This window comes from Pyrgilauda ruficollis, unplaced genomic scaffold, assembly GCF_017590135.1.
Source record: "Pyrgilauda ruficollis isolate IOZ18807 unplaced genomic scaffold, ASM1759013v1 scaffold4, whole genome shotgun sequence".
NCBI classification, from domain to species: Eukaryota; Metazoa; Chordata; class Aves; order Passeriformes; family Passeridae; genus Pyrgilauda; species Pyrgilauda ruficollis.
The window spans coordinates 5,833,177-5,858,314 of record NW_024525489.1 but is presented as its reverse complement, the minus strand read 5'-3'; positions in this window follow the sequence as shown (position 1 = coordinate 5,858,314).

Sequence of the window (25,138 nt, the reverse complement as noted above, 5' to 3'; positions counted from 1 at the left end):
TCCCTCAGACTGTGACAGAGTTAATTCCCCAAGGACAAATTGGAGAATCATTACAAGTTTACAGAGTAATTCCTAGTCCAGTAATAAAGAACTAAACAAAGACCTCCCAGGTAAGCAGTAGGGTGAGAAACAAACAGAAACATGGTTAACAAAATCTTCCAAAAGCAAAAAATCATTTGTATTCCATAAAGTAAATTCACTTGTTAGCCACAAGCTTGATGAAAAGCTTGAGCTGTGCTACACATGTTGAAATAATTACAGCTTCTTACCCCTCACTTCTCTCTTGCCTTAACCTGTGCAGGTTTCCTTCAGGGACATCTCACCACACTGACTGTCCTTCCTCTCATGCCAGAAAAAAACACAAATGCAATTAATTTTGACCTAGGAATATCTCCCAGTTAGTGACTAGTTTTGAGACTGATCAATTCAGTTTTCAATGAAAGCTCTTACTGACAAATATAGATATTGAAAGAGAGCTGTGGCAGGAATACAAGTGTAGAGATTACCAGAACAGAGAATAAAAGGCAATTACCATGTTAAATATTTTAAGTTGTGCTTCTAATGGATTTGGCACTTATTCCACTGGTAAACCACTGAACTTATCTAACAGGCTGTAATTATACTTTTTTTTTTGGTTTGTTTGTTGAGTAATTTCTTTAATGAGCAATGGTATGGAGTGTGAACAAGCCAGCCTTTGCAAATGCATTTCATTTTCACATGAAAAAAACAGGCCTCTTTCTGATGACAGGAACATTCCTTTCCCCCACCCACCAGTTTGATTTATTACTCCTACTTAAATGTCAGCATTCAGTTATTTCACCTGGCTTCTTTTTTTAGCTATGTAGCAAACTGAAATCAGTTCCTTGTCAAATTGCACAGCTTGGTACAGCTGGGCCAGAATTTCACTACAGGTGGGAAGTTATTTACGTGATTACTGATATTTTAACCATCTAAACAGACTGTTGTTTTCCAAGACATTATAGATAATGAAATTATCTATATGAAGGGAAAATAAAGCATAAAAATATTTTACACAGAGAAAAAAAAAAATTCATTTAATATTCTGCCCGTGACTGCGTCTCTGTTCTTTGGAGAAATGAGGCTACAAGCACCACATTTGGCATTCCCAAGGGACAGCACTCAAAGCAATTGACAACTTACTGCTTTGAGAATCCAGACAACTGTACACTTATGATGTGATTTAATATGGATGAATTCCCACCAGAGAAAGCAGAGAAAACTATTTCATGACAACAAAGAAGGGAGTGTATTCGTATACACACCTTGGATCAGATTTGCAAATATTTTCCCATGAAATTATGCTAGATAAAGAACACCTTCCTCCTCTCCCTTTATCAATATATATAGATATGACTAAAATTTGAAATAGCAGGTTTTTAAAACTGGTCTGACAGAAACTAAATTGGATTTCTTCGTTTGTTCTCCTGTGAAGCCCCACAGTGACAGGGATGGTGGGTGCTGGGCCAACCATGCACAAATACAACTTCCTCTCCTTGTCCCACAAACATTCTTCTTCCACCACCTCTGCACTGACCCACCCACAGAGTGGGTCACCTTGTCAGGTCTGTGCCTGAAGGAAGATCACCAGCATCATCCACAGAAGTTGGGTCTAAGCAATTTTGAGCTGGAGTTCACCAAAGCAGGCTTTTCCCTGCACCCATAGGGGTTCAGATGTGCCATCACACATTGCTAATGTCAACTCCCTTTTGAAGGGAGAGAAGAGGATTATCTGGCTTCCCTCCCAGCTTTTAAATCTCAAAAATGAGCAGACAGCCACACAGAAAGGAAACAAACAGAATTGTACCTGAAATAACAAGAAATCTGCCTCAGTAAAATCAACAATTTTATATAAAGGTTTACATTTTATAAAATCAGAAAATTCACAACAATTTTTGAGACAAGAGATTATAATTTTAAAACTTTTTTTCACAGAATTACAGAACTGGCAAGGTTGGAAGGGACCACAGTGGGTCCTCTGGTCCAACCTCCCCTGCTCAAGAAGGGTCATCCCAGAGCACATGACACAGGATTATTTCCAGACAGTTCTTGAACATCTCAAGTAAGAGAGACTCCACAGTCCCTCTGAACAACCTGTTCCAATGCTCAGTTACTGCACAGTACAGAAGTTCATCCTCATATTCAGGTGGAACTTCTTGTGCATCAGTTTTTGCTCATTGTGTCGTGTCCTATCACTCATCACCACTGAGCAGAGCCTGGCTCCATCCTCCGACACCTCCCTTCAGGCACTGGCAGACACTGGCGATGTTCCCTGTCAGTCGCGTCTCCTCGAGGCTCAACAGGCCCAGCTCCTCCAGCCTTTCTTCCTAAGAGAGATGCTCCAGTCCCTTAATCATCTCTGTTGCCCTCCACTGGACCTGTTCCAGGAGCTGCATGTCTCCCTTTTACTGAGGATCCCAGAACTGAAAAAAGGACTATGGGTGAGGCCTCACCAGGGCTGAATAGAGGGACAGAATCACTTCCTCAGTCTTTCATGCATGTTTGTCCCCTGTTTCACAAACAATAACCAATAACTCAAAAATAAATTGGTTATAACCCTCTCCTAAAATTCTAGAAAAACTTAGTCATGGCTTTCAGTAACTGTTAATAAAGCCCTCTGCAGCCCTTCCTCATAATCAAAAAGTAGAAATTTCTAAATGTCAAAAAAGATAACAGCATTTTAAAAGCTTCTGGCACAGCTGAACAAGGAAGTGTTAGAAATTCCTTTATTTAATATAACTAAAAACAAATTGCATTCAGGCCAGTAATCACACTTTAAAATGTTGGAGATTCATTTATGCATTAGTAAAAAAAAAAATATTTTTAAATGACTAAAATAACCTTCATTTCCAAAGAGTGCTGTACCATTTGCTCAGTTACCCAATCTGTGACGAATGAGCTGTCACTGAAATGTGTAATATATGATCTGCCTCACTAAGCATTTCCCTTTCTTTTGAGAGGGTTCCTAAATAAATGTTGTATTCTACTAAGTGCAGGGCCTGCACAGTGTCAAAGTCGTGGCTGCAGTGGGCTCTTGCTGGAGACACTCCAAACCCATGGCTCCTCTTCCTCCATCACTGTTCAGAGTACTTGCTCTGTTAATCATGACAACCCTTCATGAACTGGAATTACACAAGCATCCGATACAAAAACACTGCTGGATCATCACAGCTGAAGGAGGAATCTCTCCAGTTCCAACAAAAGGCTTGCCACCATTAGAATTCCTCTCAAAGTGGTCACCTTTGGTGGTAAAGCTTAAATACCATCACATGAGCAACTTTCTACCATCCCATTAACACCGCTGTTCCCATTTGTGCAAGTGCAGGAAACAAAGACAACAAATATGTGAAAAAATTACTCAATAGCTAGTATGCCACTGCATTCAGCTTTTCAAGTAAACCACTGTGGACCATCAGCTAATGCTGAAGCTCAGCTGTTCTGCAGCTTGAGACACCAATCATATGCAAAAGGGATGGCCACAGGAAACACAGAGATTGACTTTTCATTCACAGTCCCACACAACAGCAGAACGGAATGGTGGCTGACAAATTATGACTTTCCCATGGATCAGCTAGGAGAAGGGGGTTTCTCCTTTGTGCATTGCTCAGCTGAGCAAGCTTCAATCAGTCTTCAGAGAGCATGCTTCAGGTAATACAACACCAGAACTGAACCAGAACTCAGATCTTTTGCTTACATCTTGTCAAAACAGAGAATTCAATCAGAGCAACTGGTAATGCTAAGGGCTAAATTCAAGCAGGTACTAAGACAGAGCCCATAAACTAATGAATACAAATGCCAGTCTGTACTTATGTTAGCAAATTTGCATGTGCAAATGGACAGTACTGTGCATTTACCAATTATGTCTACACATGACTCTCTTTGGCTCCTTTTGAAAAGATACCTATATTTCTTATGATAAATCCTGGCCAAAGGCCTAGGTCGGTTCAAACTGCTTTAGCCAGAAACTGTGGACATAAAATACTTTCCAGGTGGTACTCAGCTCCTTGCAGAATCAAGCCCCAAAACAGGGAGTTCTTGTTGGAGTTTCTACAGTGAAGCTACTGATGGTTATGATGATCAAATAAGCAGCGCAGCCCAAAGGCTTGTTCACAAACTTAAAGGAAAAGCACAGTAACTGCAAACTTGCACAGAATAACAGTTTATTTAGCTTTCAATAAATGAAGTGTTCTATCTAATAGATTTTTTTCCCCTCCTCTGATGGGTAAATGCTTCCCCTATTACTAATGTGTGAAATGATCTAGAGTATTAGTGTTTGCCTTATGCAGTTACAAGCACAGACCTTGGAAAAATGACAGCTTCTGGCAAAATTTACTGGAGAAAAAAAATTTTCAGATAGAGATTTGATTTAAAGCATTACTGTTCAATGAGGATTGGTTTGGGCAAGATCTTATTTCCACTTTTGTCTTGCAAGATAATAGTCAATGACTAGTAAATGAGTTGGAAATTATTACTATAATTACCACATCTTCAAAGCAGCCGTTGGAAATTGTGCATGTGGCAACAAACTAATAAAGTTCCAGTTGCACAAAAACAAAAGGTCACAGTGACATGAGAGAAGCCAGGGCAGAAGCTGTTTTAAGAACTTTTCCCATATTGAAGGCAGACTCGGAAGAAGATAGTGACAATGCCATCCTGCCCTGCATAGTTTCATTGTCTTGACAGCGAGTCTCCCAGTAATGAGTGCCTGGTGCTGTTGGTGCACACTGAGGCATTCAGAAGTCCTTGCAGGAAAAAAGAGAAAACAGAAGGCATGGGGAGGGGGGATTTTAGGATGAATCTGGAAATGTGCAGCCAAAGTATATTGGAGACATGAGGAGAGATTTGTTTGGTCAAATCTGGTTTATTGTGTAAATAATCACTCGCCAGCATGCACTGAATGCTCAGCATACATCTTTCTCAAATGATACAAGGTCAGTGCTGCACTTCAGCTGTTCTTTCAAAAGTAAGATATTCCTGTGGGTCTCTCAAGAGTACTTCAGTCAAATTGTTCCACACCTTCAAATTCTCCGCATTTGCAGAATAAGGGAAAAACATCTTTGTACAGATTCTCCCTGTTTACTTTTTTTATGAAAACCCTGCATCAAATCAATATTAAAACTTTTAAGTGCATTCTTTTCAAATAAACAGCTAAAAAGAAATAATAGTTGGAAGAGCAGCATAAGCATATTGTGAACAGGTTTTACACAAGCGCCCACACACATATTTCTGCCATGACACCCACTTTTCCACATCATTCCTAATTTGCAATGTTCTTGTTGCTGTGCCTGATCCAAATCCCCCTGCAATGAATGTACGTTTTTCGGCTGGTTTCAGATTGCCTGGGATTCAGTTGAGGCATTTGGGCTGTAAAGAGCATATCAGGAATGCTGGCTCAGAAGAGGGAAGAGGATGTGAGTGGTACTTTCACAATGCTGATAAACAGCCAAGAGTACAAATGATAGCTAAAATTTCAAGTTGTATTGATGAGAAAGCAGGAACGGCTTTTCTGACTGTTCTATGACAAAATTATAGCTGTCCCAAATTAGCCCTTAAAGCCTTCTGGGAATGGAAGCCCTTGCCTATTAAAGATCCTGTTCATTCCATTATTTTAGATTTCCTTTTGGTTTGCTCTTTTGGGGGTTTTTTGTTTGTTTGTTTTTGTGTTTTTTTTTCATTGGGGTTTTTTTAAATCATCTCAAAATCCATTCTATCATTCCTGACAGGTTATTGCTCAAACTATGGGATAAATCCCATTGAACAACGCTGAAATTATTAAATGAAGCTTCCTGGGTACTATGTAGTAACTTACTCAAAAGGTTCATTCAATGGGTGCTACTCACTGGCCTCTGTTCTTTATGCCTTAGAGTGACTAATTAATACCCTTTCTTAAATCACCATCATTAGCAGTTAATGACAATGAACTAACAGAATTTATCACCCTCCCCATCTTCTGCTTTGAGTATGGAAAAACAAACAAACAAAAAAATCACATAGCCTCCAGCTTTTTCAACAAATACTGAGAATGAAAGGGAAGTCCGTGAATTATGCTTTTATTTTACTTCTTAATCTCCAATATTTGCTGTAGTGAAAAAACACCAGGTGTGATTTTGTGTCTTTCTCTTACACCTTTAGTTATTTATTCCTGAGGTCTGACTATATTCATGGAGCTAGTCCATGAAAGTGATCCACTTGCTTGAGGCTCAAATGATAGAGCACATACAGCAAACTCCTCTGTAAAAGATAGCATGTCATTTGTTAACTGCATTTCAAGTCTGCAGTGGTGCAGACCATAATCTTCTTTAAAATATCTCAGGGGGTGCTTTTACTTGGAAAGATAAGGGGAAAATATTTCTTCCTCTGGAAGTAACACTGCATGCATCTTTCTTTTATGGCAAGGCATGGGGCAGGACAAGGTATACATAAAGCGGTGGATGTTTACAAAATTAACATCACGTCTTAAATCTTTGTGATGTCTGAGGCTGCGAAAACTTCACAGTCTTCTAAAAAGCACTTCATATTCAAAAGAAAGAAACTGGTCTGACAAAAAACAAACAAACAACAGACTTCCATAGAAAAAATTATACTATCTCTGTAATGCCAGAATTATTCATTTGCAAATAAAAATATTTAGAAAAGTAAAAAGTAATCAGGGCCAAAGTAGCAATTTCATTAAACTTTGTAAGTAGGACAGCAGGATCTCTTTTTGGGTATCTCACCCCTCTACTCCAGAACCAAGCAAAACCAAAGGACAAATCATGACCTAGAACATCCTTTCTAAGTTATTTAGTAATTTCACCACATATTTCATTTTAGGAAAAGATTTAGAGAATATAAGTAAATTACCTAGTAAACTTTAGAAAGTAACCAGGAGAAAAACTCACAGTACTCTCTCAAAATCTACTAGCTGTTTATTTAGGACAACACAGCTTTCACAGCAGAGTAACAGAATAATCCACAACTGAATGTTGACACCATATGTTTTCCAAGATTTCTTCCTCCACCAGTGAATCCAAAGACACCCAAGAAGGCAAATCTCATAAAAATATCCAACAATACCTAACATATTCTTTTCCCCTCTTGCTGTTTTATAAAGCAAAATGGACTAGGTCTGACATGTAGATCCCTGATCCCTCCTACTCCCAGCAGACTCTACAAGTAATATTCAAATAGGGACAGCTTGAGTCTTCCTATGTCCCAGTCTGCTGCCATACAGCAAAAGATCCCTGGCCCTAAAAGCTTTAGTGGGAGAATGAGTCTGTCTGTCTGTCCTCCCCCCTCCTCCCGCATTTCCTCAGCTTGGCTGCTAAGGGTCCTTTAGCCACAAACAAGTCAAAAGAGAAGAGTTTCATGACTGCAATACTATTATTATAAAAGCAATTCAAGAATGCTTCACTTTCACTCAGCTTCATTGAAAAGGACAGGCTATATTTTACATCACTTTTTTCATAAAATGTCAGAATTGAAAGTTGTCTGAAGACCACACTATGAGTTTTAACTCTGTTTTTCTCATCTTGGCTCGGCTGAGAAGCATTCACACATCTCTAACTCCATTAGCTATGTGGCTGCTAAAGGAGGAGGATTTTGGTTCATGTTGGAACATAAGCCCCTTCAGTTTTCCTTTACTCCATCAGAGAAGTTGAGCTCTGACAGCACCTTACAGCCTTATTGGGCAATATTGTAATTTGGACTGTTATCTTTCACTGAGAAAATATTCCACATTTTATGACACTGTACATTAAAAGCTCTCTAGAACACTACTATGGTATTTAAGAGACATGAAATATTTTGATGAATAACAGCCACCACTGTTGAGTAACTATGTAGGAAAAACATTAAAGTTTATCTAGCATTCAAAGAACAAAAACTGCAGGACTAATAGTTTTACCTCAATAGGATATCCATCTTAAAGAATTCCTTATGGGCATAAGCTATGAACATGGATGCCAACGCTGACTCTCAGACTACCTTATTTTTAACAGGAAATTTAAGGAAATCATTAACAAGTGATGATGTTATAACAGATGATTGCTTTGGTTGAGAATGCCAGAGATTTTACAGCCTGTTTAAAATCTAGGTGGAAATTGTGTCAAAATTATTTTGCTCAATCTAATCATGAGATAAACTGCAGAGGGCTGACTTCCTATGTATCTAGAGTACAGAGTACATGGGATCAGTAGGGGTAGGATTCCTTATCTCCTGTAGCCTGCAGGCTACAGTTGTGGCTGCAGTGGTTCTCTATTGTTCCACACCATAAGAAAGCTTTCATTTCCATATTCCAGCTTCAGCAAACAAATCATGCTTCTGTAAGGTGTTTTAACTTATACCACAGGGTCAAATCTTCAGGTACATTAAAATGAGATTTGCAGTTTTTCAACTGATTATTGATTAATGGATATCTTCTGATTACAACTTTCTGGTAAAACATAAAGCCAAACCAAAATACTAGAAAACCCTGCAAGATATTCTTATCTAAAAATCCTATAATGTAGTTGAGCCAACAAAAAAAAAAAAAAAAAAAAGGAAAGCAAACTGGTATGAAATGGGGGAAAATGAAAAATGTGTATCTACTCTTTCAGCATACTTTATTTATAAAGTGTTTATAGCCCAGGTCAGCTCAGAGGTGCACATAGAGATTAGTGTGAAACATGCAGAGGCATCTATTTTTAAAGCTGTTGGGGAACACAGAAATATCTTGCATGTTTCCATCTGGAATTGTTTTTAGAAATGCCATCTAGAGGGGCAATGCAGAAACCTGCTGTCAAAGAATAAACAGCATTTTTATGTAAGGCAATTAATTCTTCAAATGCAGTTCAACTGTGAATAGCTGGTAAACAAATGGGATGACTGCCAGTATAAATATTTATTTGGGAGCAGAGGCAGCTTCTAAACAAGCAAAAGTTTGTCCCAAGCAATTGGTGCTCATGTGCTGCAGGGAAGAAGTGTGAATGGCTCTGGCTCTGCTCCTCAGAGCATGTGATTTCCAAATAGACAGAAACATTTTAAAGACTTCAGTATTATTAACAGTTCAGTGAATAGATCATCAGGACTTTTTTAGTTCCTCCAGTGACAGTTGGTATAAGTTGTTATTAAAGCAAATAAAGACCAGAAAGCCATTTGATCTGCAATACTTGTACTAGAAGACCCACTAAATGAGGCTAGTACTACTTATTGCCCAATAAGTACTGCATAGAATGTAAATATTAGTTACCAACAAGCAGATACAGCCATTTCACATTTTATAAATCTTAACTTTTCAAAAAGCTTTTTCTATAAAAAGGGAAGATCTAAGGAAATAATTAAATATCTTTGTTTATGGGACAACTTTAGAATGAGCTAAAGTTTTATTAGAAAAATATTGCCATAATTTTGAAATTGTAAATCCAAGAAGGAGAAGATAAGAATGGTTCTTCCTCTGTTTATTCAAGCACAATTTAATTGCTTTGATTACAGGTAAAAAATTCAATTGATTACAGGATATAACACACATAAAAATGGTAAAATGTAGCCTTCTGAAAGGAAATAAGCTGGACTATGAATGTGGACTTTCTTTCCTTCTTTTTTTCTTCCTTTCCTTCCATATGAACTGACAAGCGAAATAAGATTCTCTCTGACTATGGAATAGCAGGGAGCTCTCACCCTGGTTGTTACTGAAACTACCTTTACCTGAAGCATTAAAAATCACGTGGTTTCAAAGCTGAAACGTTCAACTGGCCAACATTCAGTGCCTGTGGTCACAGCACACTGACTGACATCAGTGATATCCATTGTACCACTGGATACTCCCATTTGGTAAGTTACACCAAGACACAAAGGCATTGTGTCTCATTGAAGAGCTCGATACTGCGAGGTGCTGAGGCTACCGATAGTGCAGAACGTGCTGTGCTGCTGCAGCTGAGATCAAAGCCCGTAATTTTTTCTCCAGATTCTGAGACAACTACTGAATCTTTTGAACACATAAAACTTGCTGAGAAATAAGTCTATTCCACAAAATCTGAATGCAGTATCAGAATAAATTAGTATTTGACAAAGATAAAGTTAGCTACTTCAAAATGCAAGGATGAGTATGGAGGACATAACCTTCAAGCACTTCAGTCTCTGGCTATGTGACATATTTTATCAATCTCTTCACAATATTTTATTTCTCATGCAAATGAGATCCAGTTATTATCTGGAATTTACCTACTTCTCACAGTTCTTGTCTCACTTGGAAGCTTTCTGTCTCAGTATACTTGAAAGACAAGATAATTATCACAGAAGATAACAAAAATGAATGCCCTTTCAAAAAGAATACCATTTTCGAAACAGGTTTTACTATGATGAGAGACTCTGAAGTAAGGGCCACATCTATCTGATGTGCCTGGTGATATCTGCTATGCCTGATAATTCAGTTATTGGTTGCCTAAATAATATATAGCTTGGCTTTCCTTCTTTAGGATTCTGAATTCTCAAAAAAACTGCAAAAGAGAACAATACAATTAAATACATGACATTTACAGATACCAGGTTCAGTCCCTGTAGGTTTATTTTCTATGACAGTCAAAACCAAAGAAAAGCTTAGTTTGTTTGGGTTTTTTTCCTTATTGTTTAAATACCTGAAGTTTTACAACATCCTGTACCTAAGAAATTAATGCCTATGTAGCAAAACTTTGCCCTTCTCTATAGCAAAAATCTCAAATAGTTATTTCCAGCGTTCCAAAACAGGGATAAAAAGAAAAAAAAAAAGGACAACAAAACCTTTTCCAGGACCAGGAGATATTCTGCTGTGGACTGAATCTGAGTGTTGGTTGTCACTGAACCTGCCCTTCAAACATATGTGCAGCACATATCTGCACCTTGTGACCTGTTTCAGCCTGTTCCATTCCGTGTACTGACTGACCCAAGTGACTGACAGGAGAAAGCAATACGAGTCCTTGGTATATATTGGTGGTTAAGCAGCTAAAGGGAAACTAAAAAGATAGGTCTCTTTAGCTGACGAACTCTCTGAACTGACAAGGTATTTCCATTCAATAAAATTGCTGTGATTTTTTTAAATAGGTGTGAGATACAACTGTGAATAATTTCGAAAGGAATAAGTACTTTCAGTCCTCAGAAGGTGCAAGCCATTGTGGTGGCTATTTTTAAATATAAATTAAATATAATTCCATTACTTGTTATGAATAACAAAGGATTTTGACAGAAAAATCTATCTACTGCCATTTCTAAACAGAACAAAAACACTGAAGGAGGATTATTAGCAATAGCAAATGCCTCCTCACAAACAAAGTTACTTCATAACATTTGATGAGGATTAACAAGAAACAACCTCCCAAACACAGCATGAAAGCTCTATTGTAATATTTTCCTTTCAGAAAATACTGTTCAAAAGCAAGAGTTTAATGACATTAGGTTAATGAATCTCACTAACAAATTTATTTTTAAAGTCATAGATTTAAAACACTAGGCAAAACTGTCAAAATTTATAATAGATGTACTAAAGCAATCAAAGATTTATTCTTATGACATAAGTTCTTATGGCATTTTTTATTTCAAGGCAAAGTATATTTCCTTTTTTCAATCTATCTACTGTTCAGAAAGACACATCCCTCTAATTTTTAAGAAGTATTTTTGGAAAATGGGAAAACACTGTCAATTATGGAACAGCCTGTACTGTATAGGAATACAGAAAATATTGTTCATGTGTTCCTTGCCTTTATCAGCTTTAGATCTCTACAGGCAACAGCTAGGGAGAAGGAAGGTAATATTAAAACTATTGTTAGGGCTAATTTGCATACTGTGGCATGCACTGTGTTGATTTTTGCCTTGTATTTAAATTACATTATTATTTTGTTCTAAAGCTCTCATTTCAGTGAAATTAGGCATGTAACAACTGAGATAGATGTCTTCATCTAGTCCTGGTGTATCTATGTTTTGTTATAGTGCATAAGGATAAGGATGCCTCCTAGCTCTAGGCTATGTTAATGTAATACTGTTAAATTACTATACAGAAAGTCTAATAGAGGAAGTTTGAGAAAAAATACAAATGTTGACTCCTGACCAAGGTTCTGAAGAGGGATGGAAAAGGGAAGTTTTGGAGCTTTTCTCTAGCACAGCACAAAAATATATTATTCAAAAATTTTCCCTCACCTAGTGTTTTAATACTTCTGTTATGTTCCAGGGAAAAACATTTGGTCAGGGAGGCTCACTATGTCACCTGCACCTAAAAAAACCCTGTCTTTGACACCAATGACTTTGTTTCTATTATACTGATATCTCCAAAACCCACCCCATGCCTAACACAGCTCCTTCTGAGGTACCTGAAGTCTGTGTTGCTGTCTAAGAGGAAACCAGAATCTCCACATCATGTAGAGCACATGCTACTACAAAGAGGTTGCTATTTATTGTTATCTACAAGAACAGCCACATAAATTTCACTAGTGCTAAATGATAACAGTGCTACCACTCATCTGTATTGCCTGGCAAGCTACAAATCTGACATTTTTCAGTCCTTTTAATGACTGGTCTCTTAAATAATGAGGAGTAATAGTTTGATGACAACCATTGTGCAAGTTCAAACAGTGAAGAGAAACTTGCATGACCCACAAGAGAGGAAGGATCAGACTCACACCTGGTCTCAATATGTTCAAGTAGTAGAGATTTGCACTCACTCACACTGGGTCTAGAGGCTAAATTTGCAAATCGCTCCCCAGTGGAAGAAAACCGTGTTTCTTATCTGCCTCTTAGAGTATGTTCTGCCTCTAACACTTGTCCCTAAAATGGAAAGAGACATTAAAGCAACATGGCTACTTTTTATTCTACTCTTCACAGTTCTAAAACAGAAGTTATACTTCTCCCTGAAACAAAAAGTATGGCACTAGAACTGGAATTGAAATAAGGGTACTAACAGGTTTTTCCTTGTATTTTATAAATTATTATGTCAAGAACAAATGGAATGGAAAGAACTGTAAGTAAGAAAATCAAAACCTTCCAAGTAGTGTTAAACATACTTGGAGAAAGACGAATTTCTAGGAGAAATTCTGCCTTTCATTCCACAGCAATGACAGAAAAATGATCTCTCTATACTTCCTCTTTATACTTGCACAAGTCACTTATCCATTTTCTAAAACGGTATTTGTCTAACAGCATCAATGGCACTTAGTCCACATCCTAAGAGACTCTTATTCACTTCTCAAATGCTCCCCCATTCTGTCCCCAGAATCTTTAAGACCTATTTTTTTAAAACATGGATTTTCTTTTCCACAAAATATGTTTATACTTTAAGATAGCCCTATGTCTATATGTTCAATAAGTAAATGACCGTGTTTGCACAAAGACCTGACCCAAGGGAGAGGATCAGAACTCAGATCCAGAGCTTTGGGTACATCCATAGGGTAACTCACAGCCACCCTTCCACCTCATATGCATTCTCATAGAGGTGAAGAGCAGGAGGAATAATGTTCTAAAGTTATAAATGTTATAGAAACAGTTACAAACAAAACATAAACTCTTCCTGTACACACTCCTGTGTAGAACAGGTAACATGATGTGAGGAGCCAACTTAGAGTTTAACTGTTTATCCAAACTTCATAGTGAGCAGGAAGTTTTCTAACAGTTCATTATCATTATATATGTAGTGTAATAACTTTTTCTTTGAAATAGCCATCCTACAAAGGAGTAATTTACTACTATCATCTTGAGAGAACAGTATTTAGGTAAATCCATTCTTGATAGGTTCACCAACCAGCACATTTTTCTTAAACATCCAGAGTGTTTGACTTGCTGTAATCTCACTTAGGTGAATAAAACAAAATTTTGTGCCAGTTTCAAGAAACTTCTTAAGTAATTTTACGGAACACTCTTAGAGAAATTGTCATATAAAAATTAAACCTTTCTGAAAATATCTTTTTATGACAGAAAATCTCACAAAAAAAGAAGAAAATTATGTTTGTTTGGGTTTTTTTAACTTCAGATTTAGTAGAGTTTCCTGTGGTTATAACAGTTCAAAGTGACAACTCAATGCAAAAATTCCTTAAAACACTTTTTTATGCTTTACAGTCCTTTGTTTAGAGAAGCAAAGGTAAAATGGCTCAGTAACAGCAAATTGGTGCAAGCAAGTTATAATTGTTTTTCCTGGGCCTTAAATCAGGAGCAAATAGCATAGGATTTAATAAAAACCAGGAAGTAAAACTTTTAGCTATAGATTCACAACCTACTTATTTATAACTTATTATCCAAGAAAAACAATAAATGCTACTGTACACCATGATTTCAGAAATATTTGTATTTTCTCAAGAAAACACAAAGTTGTAACTTTTTCATTGAGAAAGAACCATGTCACTGTATATTGGCATTGATTTCAGTTATTAAGAATGGTACACGATTTCTTTGATTTTATATCATGCACTGCAGAAGTAATAAACACACTCCTTTTGTCTGGAAAGGGCAGTGTCTTGAACTGTGATTGAAAACAAACATTTTCATGGGAACTTAACTGCAATAAAAGAATGAAGGACAAATCAGAACTAGAGAGGAGATTAAAATGTTCTTTAACTCAAGCAAGAGCTCAAGAGGGAGTATTCAATAACATTACATGGTAGCATAATCTAGAAATGCTGATAAACTCATAGCAAAAACAAGACACACACTGTGAAGAAGAAACTCAGCCTGCCCAAAAGTTAAGCAGATTCTTTCAATTTGGTAAAAAACAAAAAAAAAAAAAAACCAGTTATATAAATATAATTGTTTTCAGTGTCCTTCTAGAAAGGAGATTAATTTTTAGGGGCATCAATTAAGAAAATTAAACAAGTGACGGACTACCAAATAATACACCTCTAAATCAGCTTCACCTTCATACCTGACAATCCTGGGAAAGTAAGGCGAGGAGCTCTCTGAATCATTTATATATACTTTTAGATATTTTGGGATGCTTCCAATAGGCAATCTCCACGAATTTTGTAAAAACTAGAATTCTAACTTAATCCAAGTTAACAGGTATGCCATTTGCCCAGGAAGATCAGATTCCTGAAGGTATGGACATGTTAAAGACTAAATTTAATTCATGGCACTTGCTCCACATCTTTATCACATCTCGGTAAATCAGCCTTCTTTTACTTTTTTGAGGAAGATCAATGTGAGTGAAAACCTGAAGGAAATATGTCTTACAGTTTTAGTTACCATGTCTGACTTTACTAGTGCCTGTCTTCTGATGAGGCCAACAAAAACTAACAGTGAACTAAAAAAGCTTAATCTTTCTACCTTGTTTTACCAGCTGATTGGTTGTTCAATATTTTTTTAAACTCTACTCAGTTAACAGAAAACAGTAGCATGTTCTGAGCATAGACTTTCAATCTTGTTGACCTCAGTCAAGTCAGGATTTCCCTCCCATATTCCATTTCAAAGGACAATACAGCCTCGAACCAGAACACTCTCAGTCTTTTCACTGTTTCTGATCCACTAATCTTTTTCTCCCTTAATCATAACTAGCAATGCTTCATTGTATACAGTATCAAAATGGGGAAGAGGTGGGACACACATGGACAGACACCTCCACAAGAGACAAAGAAAAAGTCATTTCCTGAGGAAACCTCTTCTTTATTTTCCTTTCATCTGTGCTCCCTAACCAACAGCATAAAGAGCACAATGGAATAAAAATCAGAACAACAAATAAAAGCTCCACAGTGACATCTATTCCTCAGATGACAGTAGATGTTAACTACTTAACACGGATGGATACCACTACACTACCATGTGAACAGTGCATGTTTGCTTGCTTTCTGAATTCCAGGCCTCACCTCTGGCATTTACTATTTTGCTTTCTATATTACCTTGTCTATTCTGCAATTCCTAGCAAAATTAGCCTTCACCTAATATGTATGTTTGTTTTCTTGTGTTGTTGTTGCATTATGTCTGAAATAATGAAGCAACAGATCCTGCCTGACAAAGTTGTTGAGACAAATGTTACTTTGGAGAGTGATTTGAAGGCAAATATCTATATTGTCCCTAATTTACTGTCAAAGCAGGAGGAAAAAACCCCAACTCTATTCAAAAGGCAATGATTTACACCATCCTAAACAGTACTCTTCTTCTATATATGAAATCAGTGTAATTTATAATGTCTTTGCATCCAAAATATCAAATTGACATGACAAATAGCAAGATTTTCCCAATTAAGAGGAAAAAAAATTACTTTTACTTTATTCCTTCTCTCATCTGAAGGTGATATGAACAGTAGTATCTCAGATTGTTGTTTAGTGCCTTGGAAAGTTGTTCTTATTCTCACTTCAAATAACAAATTAATTTTGGGGAGTTCTGCCTAGACATTATAGGGAGCAAAAAGTCTTGATCAAGGTTTGTATAGTATAGATTAATTTAACATTACAAACACCTTAGTATTAGATTTCAAGGTAGAAAATTCAATTCACTATGAGAGGATGCACCCTCTATGCTCTAGGTGCATTCTTTCTACCCTACCTTCAGCTTTCTCTCCCAGTCCTAGGCAGCAGTAGTAATTGCAATAATTCCACATTCCTAGATGCTGGACAGTTTGCTTAAGCAACAAAATTTCATCAGGGCCAAGTTTTCTCAAGATTAAAAGCAAGATCTTTAATTGCAACAGAAATAAAATGGATCTTGAAGAAGAAGAAAATATGTATCAGTTTCACTTGATGGACCTCCTCTGACCTGTCTCTGTATCATAGAATTAGGTACCAAAGCCGTAAAAAGAAACAGAAAAAGCAGAAATATTCATCAACTTTCCTAATGCCAGTTTATATAGCTGTTTACTTATTTCCTGTGAATTGCGTTCAGTCTCTTCATTTTCCCCACGTGTTCTCCAGGAAGTTTAGGAATGCATTTGCCCTACAAGCTGACAAGACAAAGTTTACCATGCACAGCATATGCACTGATGTGGACCCAGCCCCACAGCAGCTACCTCACTAACATCTGGGAACTCTGGAAGAAGGCTCAGCTTCCAAAACTGTTTGTACAGACAGGAGATTTCCATATAAAAAGGGCCTATAAAAAAGACAGATATACAATTCCCAGTTTGGAAGAGCATTGGATAGTCTCATGTGTTTCAATGCCAGCACAGTTCATTCAGGTCAGGAGTTGCTGCAATACAGAGCCCTACAAGCAGCAATATGTTTTATTTTCACATGAGAAGCACTCAGAGGTTGCTAATTTCTTCCTTGTCCCTTTTTAGTCTCCATTTACAACTGTGAACCTTCTTGCTGAATATTCCACACAAACAAGAACAAATGTACAAGTGAGAAAGAACACTTCTTCTGTCAGAGAAATCTGGGTCAATGTCAACCAAAAAGATTCTGTGAAACTGTGAAAGCCCCATAAGAGGACCACAGGGGTCTGAGGAAGCCTGTTCTCACTGTGACTTACACTGGTAGAGTATTTGGCCTCAGGAGTCAGTACAACTTGACTCCAAAATGTCCTGTTTGGAGTTAGTTTTTATGGGAGTAAGTTAAACATTTTGAATCCCTTTATATTTGGGACTAATTACTCCTGGTTTTCTGAGGAGCTTTCAGTCACTTTTAACACAAAATGTTAGTACCGGGTATTTTGGGGAGGTTTAAAATGCAACCCAACCTACTGAAAGGCTTACAGGAAAAATCTTACTCTTAATGGCACTGTCACTGTAATAGGAACATACTGTATCTGTCATGGCAAACCCCTGACATCAGATATAACCTCCTACACAAATACACATTGCAACTGCTGTTTTGCCAGACAACATATAACTATCCAGCTAGCAAGAGAAAAACATTTTGTCTTTTAATTGCTTTCTGTACAAACTGCTTAATTAGTTTTGTTTTGTAATTTGGTAATGAAAGCAAACAAAACTATTTGTAATAAAAAAAACCAAAAACCACTAAACACATTAACATCAAAGCAGAAATGTAGGAAATAGTTGGAGGGAGGAGGTGGGAAGGTAGAGTTTTAAAGTGTTTTTCATTCATAGCGTTATTCAGTCATAAGCTCCGTTCAGTGTGTTCTGAAAAGAGCATAAGATACGCTCACAATCACTTTTTTTTTTTTTTTTTTGGAAGATGCAGCACAAATTTCTAAGGTCATAAAATTTCACAGTGCACTTCAAATTTTCCTTCTCACTATAGTCAGTAACAACACTCAGAGCTGGATCCAATCTGAAAACCAGAGCCACTCTTCAGATGTGCAAAAAGCCTGGCTAAGGTCAATCACAGCGCTCCATGAGGCAGGAAGGTGCTGGGGAGCACCCTTGTGAGCTGGGTGCTCAGAGGAACAGCATGACAGAGCCCGACACATTTAAAATTGTGCCTAAAAGGGTCAATCACAGAGTGAAATGATCTCCAAAGCCTGCCCTGCAGCATGGATGCACCTCATGGATGCAGCCCCGGCCACCAGCTCCAGCCACCATTGCCAACACAGGCACTCAGCCCTGCTGCAGGGAAGGCTGCCACTGACCATCTCGGAAAACCACTTTATTCTTGCCCCCACAATGAAATATTCCAGTAAATGGCCTATTTAACTATATCCAGGCTGACATGCCTGCTCAATATTTTATAACTTTGGTAATTTCACTCTGAAAGCAGAGATTGCATTTCACTAGCAACACCAGTTGCCAAAGCAGGACATTAATGCCCTTCTCAGGAGTAAAGAGTGCAAAATGGAGATATACACTTTGCAGTAAGAAGAGAACAAACCAAACTGAACTATGTTCATTTTAGACATCACCAGTGCACAGTGAACAGTTTTATTGATATGGAACTGGAATGACACTTACAAAGGCTGAATAAGCACCAAGCACATTTACATGTGTGAAATGAAACCGTAGGCGACTTCAAATAAACCCTGCTGGTTATGAGAAAACTTCATACTTCGTTTAGAAAATATGACTTAAATTTTCTTCCCATTTTTGGTATTCAGGGCCAGGAGAGAAGTGAGAAGAGATAAGAGATGTTTTACAAAAGGCAACTTTTAGGTTCTTTTTGACTTCTCATTGTACCTGAATAATAATACGATGAAAATTGTAAAACAAATTGCTTATCTGGCTTTACTGCTCATGATGTGATTCTCTGCATAACATTTTTTGCAATCATGGTTTAACAGCTGAAAACAACATAACTATTATCTTTGTATAAGGCCTAACATGGGCAAAAGTGGAAAGGATGGGAATTTTTCCATATGTCCATTCTCTTTTTACTTGGGTCTTTTTCTCCCTAATAACTTCCTTACACCTTATTTGCTAAGTAGAAAATAATGAAAACACAGAGTACTCCGCCTTCCAGAGAAAGATAATATATCAAATTGTACCTTACATCTCCAACGGTCTCACTGGTATCAGCACTGATCTCACAGAAGCAGGAAATGGGCTGAGCAAAACACCTAAAAAAAATTTAAAAGAATAATTAAAAAATTATATTGGTTGCAATAGACTTAAGACCTACAGTGACAAAGTATGAACTGGAATTTCCCTTCACTTTTATGGAAATATATCTGAAGTAAATGGCAAAATTGAGAGTTGCCCGTGTTTTGTGGCACTACTACACAGAGAGTAGAAACAATCACAAAGGCAAACCATTAAATTATTCAAAAAGCAGGAGAGGCAAATGTGACAAGAAACCAGGATTTTTTTCATTTTTTTGTAAGTTTTTTGGGGGAAGAAAAGTGAAGTGCACAGAGGAAAGGTTATTTATACAGATAACTTGATTTTCTAAATCTCATTAATAAAAACTCAAATACTTCAGAGTGGCAAGAAATCCCATTTTGTCAAATAGCTATTTCCACTACTGATTTTTCATGAAAAAAACATAAAAACTAGGTACTGAAAACCAGGACAACAGAAGCATGGGAAAGAAGCAGGATGGGATTAGGGTCTGTTATTGAAATCCTAAGTTCAGTCTCCATCCAGATGTACAACATTTTCATCACAAGAGATCCTTTCTCATATTGTAATATATGAAAGTGCAGGACCATTACTGAAGAAGTCCTATGGTTTTGCGAGGGCTGTGGGATCAAGCTATGAAAAGAGAGCTCTAAATCAAAATAAATTAAAAAAATAAAAAGTAAGTCAGAAAGAGTCTGGTCTATTGAAGTGAATGACAGAAGTCCTACAGGATTTTGAAAAAAATTACTAACACAGTTATAAAATGCTGCTACTATTATGATGTGTCAGAAACCTATATTGCTTACCCTCTCTCTAAATTCTCACTGGCCTTCTGTGGAATATCTGAAGATTAAACTAGACCTTGCCAATTCCTACCAAGTTATTTGGCTTGATACAAGAAATGGTGATGGAATACTGATTTATGCACTGATTTGCTTAAAACAACATTCCCAAAGAACTGAATACATAATAAAGGGCAAAAGTGCTGCCACAGACACACAAACAACCAAGCAACCTAGACACCACATGGAAGAAATATTTTCCAGTTGTTCTTGTATCAGTGCAATATGTCTCCCTTTTAAACAAGAAGGACTAGAGATTTACAAAAATGAGAAAATTTGATGTGAGGTTCCAATTTGACACTGGAAAACTTGACACTGAAAATTTGGAAATTTCAGTGAGGAAAATGTGATACTGAAGCATATGTACAATCTACCAAAATTAATCTAAAATAAGAGTAAATTATTTAATGATCAAAGCCAAAGGACAGGATTATTCAGTCTAATGTCCTTAGTGAGAGAGACACCTCACAGCAAAAGGCAATCTATGTGGGCAATGCAGGGGTAACTGCTGAAAAAACAACACCAACGCTTATACACATTAAGGAAACACAGTGCTACTTTCAGTCTTTAAATGCTCAGATTCTTACTTTCTATCATCCACACTCCCACAGTAAACAGTGCTTCAGGCACGGAGGTGTTTGCTGAAGGCAGTGGGAGGGGTGCGGAAATGGTCTCCTGGATAATAACCCTCAGATAGCTATTGTTCCACCTTCCAGAAACTGCAGGCTATTTGTGATTAGATGTTGATAAACGAAATGTAGATGCCTAAAATAATTACTTCAACCCACAATCACTTGCAGTAAAAGAGGAAGTGTGTTAATGACCTTAGAATAATGAAGTTGTTACCACAAAAATACTTACTAATAGGACTACAAATCTAATAGTCTTCACTCTATTCACAAGGGAGCTTTATTTACCAGAGACCAAACTAGGGTTTGGCTTAGGATTTTATTATTGTGGAAAGCAATTCAGTAAGCACACAGGGTCAGGAACTAGAGTTTCACATCACATCTATAATAAACTCTAGCACAAAACACATCATCTGTCTTTAACTGAGATCCTGAAATTATTTTAATCAATAGGCAGTGTGACTTAGTGCTGCAGTGCGAGCCTTTCTGTGTGACTAAACAGTGAATTAAATAATGTTTGTTTCTGAAAAGACATCACCTGTGGCCACACCCATAAAAATATTGCTTTTCACATACATAAAAATATTGCTTTCAGCTATGCCGGGGGAAAAAAAAAAACAAAAAAAAAAAAAAACAAAACATAGCTAATAATTAAAATATTAATTTCTCATATTTAGAAGGATTTCTTCAGTTTGCATGCATATGACAGAAGGGGTTTACAATTATATAAAAGAGGGTAATGTGGCAGCAGGACAATGATAGGGTAGGACAGTGGTGGCTCAAATATTTCAGTTCCTTGTTGTTAGAGAATAAAGAATAGCAGTATCTGTGGCAGTTAGCAAACTGCTGGTAGGCTTCAGAGGAATGAGAAAAACAACAGAAAGTTTGTAAAACTATCACTTGCTGTTTTCTCAACTGAATAGTGTAGGAGTATAGTAAAAATATATAGGTCACTTAAACTATCTCTACTTTTCACATCAGATTGAATTACCATAATGTAAATTCCTATTGTTAAATTTTGTTACGAATCTAAGCTTTCTTTTGCAGATCAGCATCTACATTAACCACACGGTCTTAAAAACCAAATGGAGTGGCTAAGCTGATCATTATTAACCAAGCTTACATTTGTTGATCTATACTGTTGCTGACTAGCTGAAGCTCCAATTTAGCAGCAACAGATCCCTTTGTCTGTGGTGATGGATCAAAGGTCAGACTAACTCCAACCATGTGGAGCCTAATGATAGCTAGGGGAGACCTATGATGAATATAAAAATAGAACTAAAGATAAAGGCTTTAATCACAAGTGACAAATGACATTTTTGATGTGTCAAGTTCAATATTAATTATTTTCAGCTGCTCTGCTTTTTCTTTTGTCTTAAGGAAACTACAGCAATTTGCTGACATGCCTGGAAAAGTTCAGGTGCAAAATGACCTCAGTTCAGTTTGCAGATTTACAGGAAACCATACACTATCCTTGGAGCATTTAAGTACTATGCCTGTGGAAATACTGTGGCTTGTTAAAAAATATAAGTCAGGAGATGACCGTGCTCTTTTCCCAGTTTTAGAATGAGCTAAATCTTCTTTGTTGTGGACATAAAACAAACACAATCGTGGACAGTGCTCTCCCAGCAGAGAATCAACAATTGTCTGGAGAAACAACATCTGTAATTAAATAACTTCTCAATAAATTAAAAACATTACAGGAGTGGTAACTTCTTTGCTACTTTTCCAAAGATGGCATCCCTTCAATAAGAGCCAGGGCCATCCATTCCAGTATGAAAAAGACATATATGTTTTATGTGATTTCTGTCACTTTAGAAATCGACTGCCTACTCTAAGGTTTTAGAAAACATCTTTTATTCATGGCAGAAAGCTAATTAGACTGTCAAAATGAACATTTCTAGAAATCCTTCAATAAGTAGGAGTAAAAATTAATTATTGTAGTAGTTTAAAAGAGAACTGAGGAGTGCAACCTAACAGGTCCTAAGCTAGAAGTTTTTCTTCCTTGGCCTTTAAGCTGAAGAGTAAACAACATTATGGTAATTTAAGAGAAATAATTATATTTAATCTATTGACCACATGTAAAGAGCTAATGGGAAAATCAGTTAGGGAAGAACACAGTGGCATTTCAAATACCGAGTTATCTGAAGAATCAGTAAAAGATTTCCCTAATTGAACAAAAACCAGCTCAAAAGATATGGTGTTCATCACAGGTGAACTCTGAAAATACTGATATCTGCCTTTGATTAATCACATGGGATTGCTTAAATTATAAATATCTAAGATCACTGCTTGTCCTGATTGCTGGAAACAACAGTAGTATGAAACAGAAGAACTCATGCCAAACAAAAAAAAAAAAAAAAAAAAAAAAAAAAAAAAAAAAAAAAAAAAAAAAAAAAGAAGCTAAAAAGAAAACAAAAGAAAAACAAAAAGTTTTTAAAAGTGAGGGGAAAAAAAATATATATATATAAAATCAACTCTAAATTTAAGCATAGTTAGTTGTAAGTTTTGTGGCAGAGATCTACCAGCAAAAACAGATGGCAGCACCATGAAAGCCATTGTACTAAGGAGGAAACCAAAAGAGAGAACCAGTCTGTTGATACATGATCAAAATGAGACAAATGGAAGGCCCCAGTGGGCCAGCCTGAAATGCACCTATTTATTTTCTTCTGCTAAAAAGGTATTATTTCTGGAGATAAGGAAGCATTTCATAAAGCAGAAGAAAGAAGCCCAGTCCATCCATGTCACTGGGGAAATTTATTGCAATCCTTCATCTCAACCAATACCTTCCAGCAGTGGGATGCAGATGTTATCAATGGAAGGAAAAGATGGAAATAGGAGATCCATATGAACATCTTTGAGCTATTAAGCAGAAAGACAGTATTTAAGCTCAAACTCTCTGCTTTCTGGCTAAGAGTGAAGCACCATCACTGCAGTAGCTAATGAAGTGGCAGACAGGGAAAAGAAGGATTTCTGGCATGCCAAGGCAGATGAAAGCAGCTGCACCACAGGAGCAGAGGCAGCTGAAATCCAGTCTATCTGCTATCCAGCAAGGCCTGGCGGTCCCAGACTGCAAGCTGTCCTAGTGAAGACAGGGAGCAACTAAGGGTCTCCAGTAAAGCTGCACCAGAGATCCATAAATAAAACAATTTATAGGCACATTACTGTGCTCATGTCTTCTGCTACCGGGCATTTTGGTTTGGGTTTTTTTGGGTGATACCTTTTATGAAAGAGTTTATAAATGGGGAAAATTAGACAAATAAATACCAGTGATCCTAGTGATATTTATAAAAGTTAATGTTTGGAGCTTCAGCTCGCTATTTATTACTTTAAATTGAAGTCCAGTACTTCTCATAGTCCATCAAGTTCTGACTAAAGGGGTTGCACAGAAGTAAGGGAGATACTCCAGCTGATGAAAAGACAATCACAACACCATTCTCTGGCTTACTATACTGATTGATACCACTACTGACCCTAGAAAAATCCACATGTATTCACAACATTATAGGGTATAATTTTTTTCTTCTTGTATTTAAAAGCGATCAAAGCAAATAATCTTTTTCTCAGTGGTGCCCAACTAACATTCATGGAGAGAATGCTTGAAGTTATGGACTGGTTATAAATGACTCATCACGCTTTACTGCATTAATGTATGCATGTTTTCAGGGGCTGACCTTTGGACTGACCTGTCAGAGGTATAGCAAAGCCATCATCCACTGACAGGCCTTTACTGAGGGAGAAAAAATCTTTGTAATAGCACAGAGGAATTTACTAATCTGACATCTAGTTTAGCAGATTAATCATGGATTTTCTTTGATCATGCCTTGCAACAATGTGCAGCAAGTCAAACCAATCAACAATCATTAATTAAAAAGAACAATGAAGAGCAGAGGCTATTTAGTTATGAATGGCATACACTGACTATTATGAGTTCCCACATGAAAGCAACATTTCCTAAATGACATAGATCAGTACTAGATAAGCTTCAAGATAGCTGGGCCATGTAAGAGGGAACCCTGAAAGAATGTTATCACAGTCTAAAGAAAAGGGCAAAATGAAAGTAGAAAGCTGACTTGGGACTTGCACAAACCAGAGCCCTGCTCTGGGATTCCTGCAATCATTATAAACACCAGTGCAAGCTCTGCAGTGGTACTCATGCATTGCCCACAAACACTAAGGCTTGAAAATTTTGGTCTCATAAAACAGATATAGAACAGTGTGACCCTATTAATCTGTCTCAGCCTTCCTTCATCTTAGATGATGTAGTACTGCATGCTTAAACAACAGGGGTTTATCTT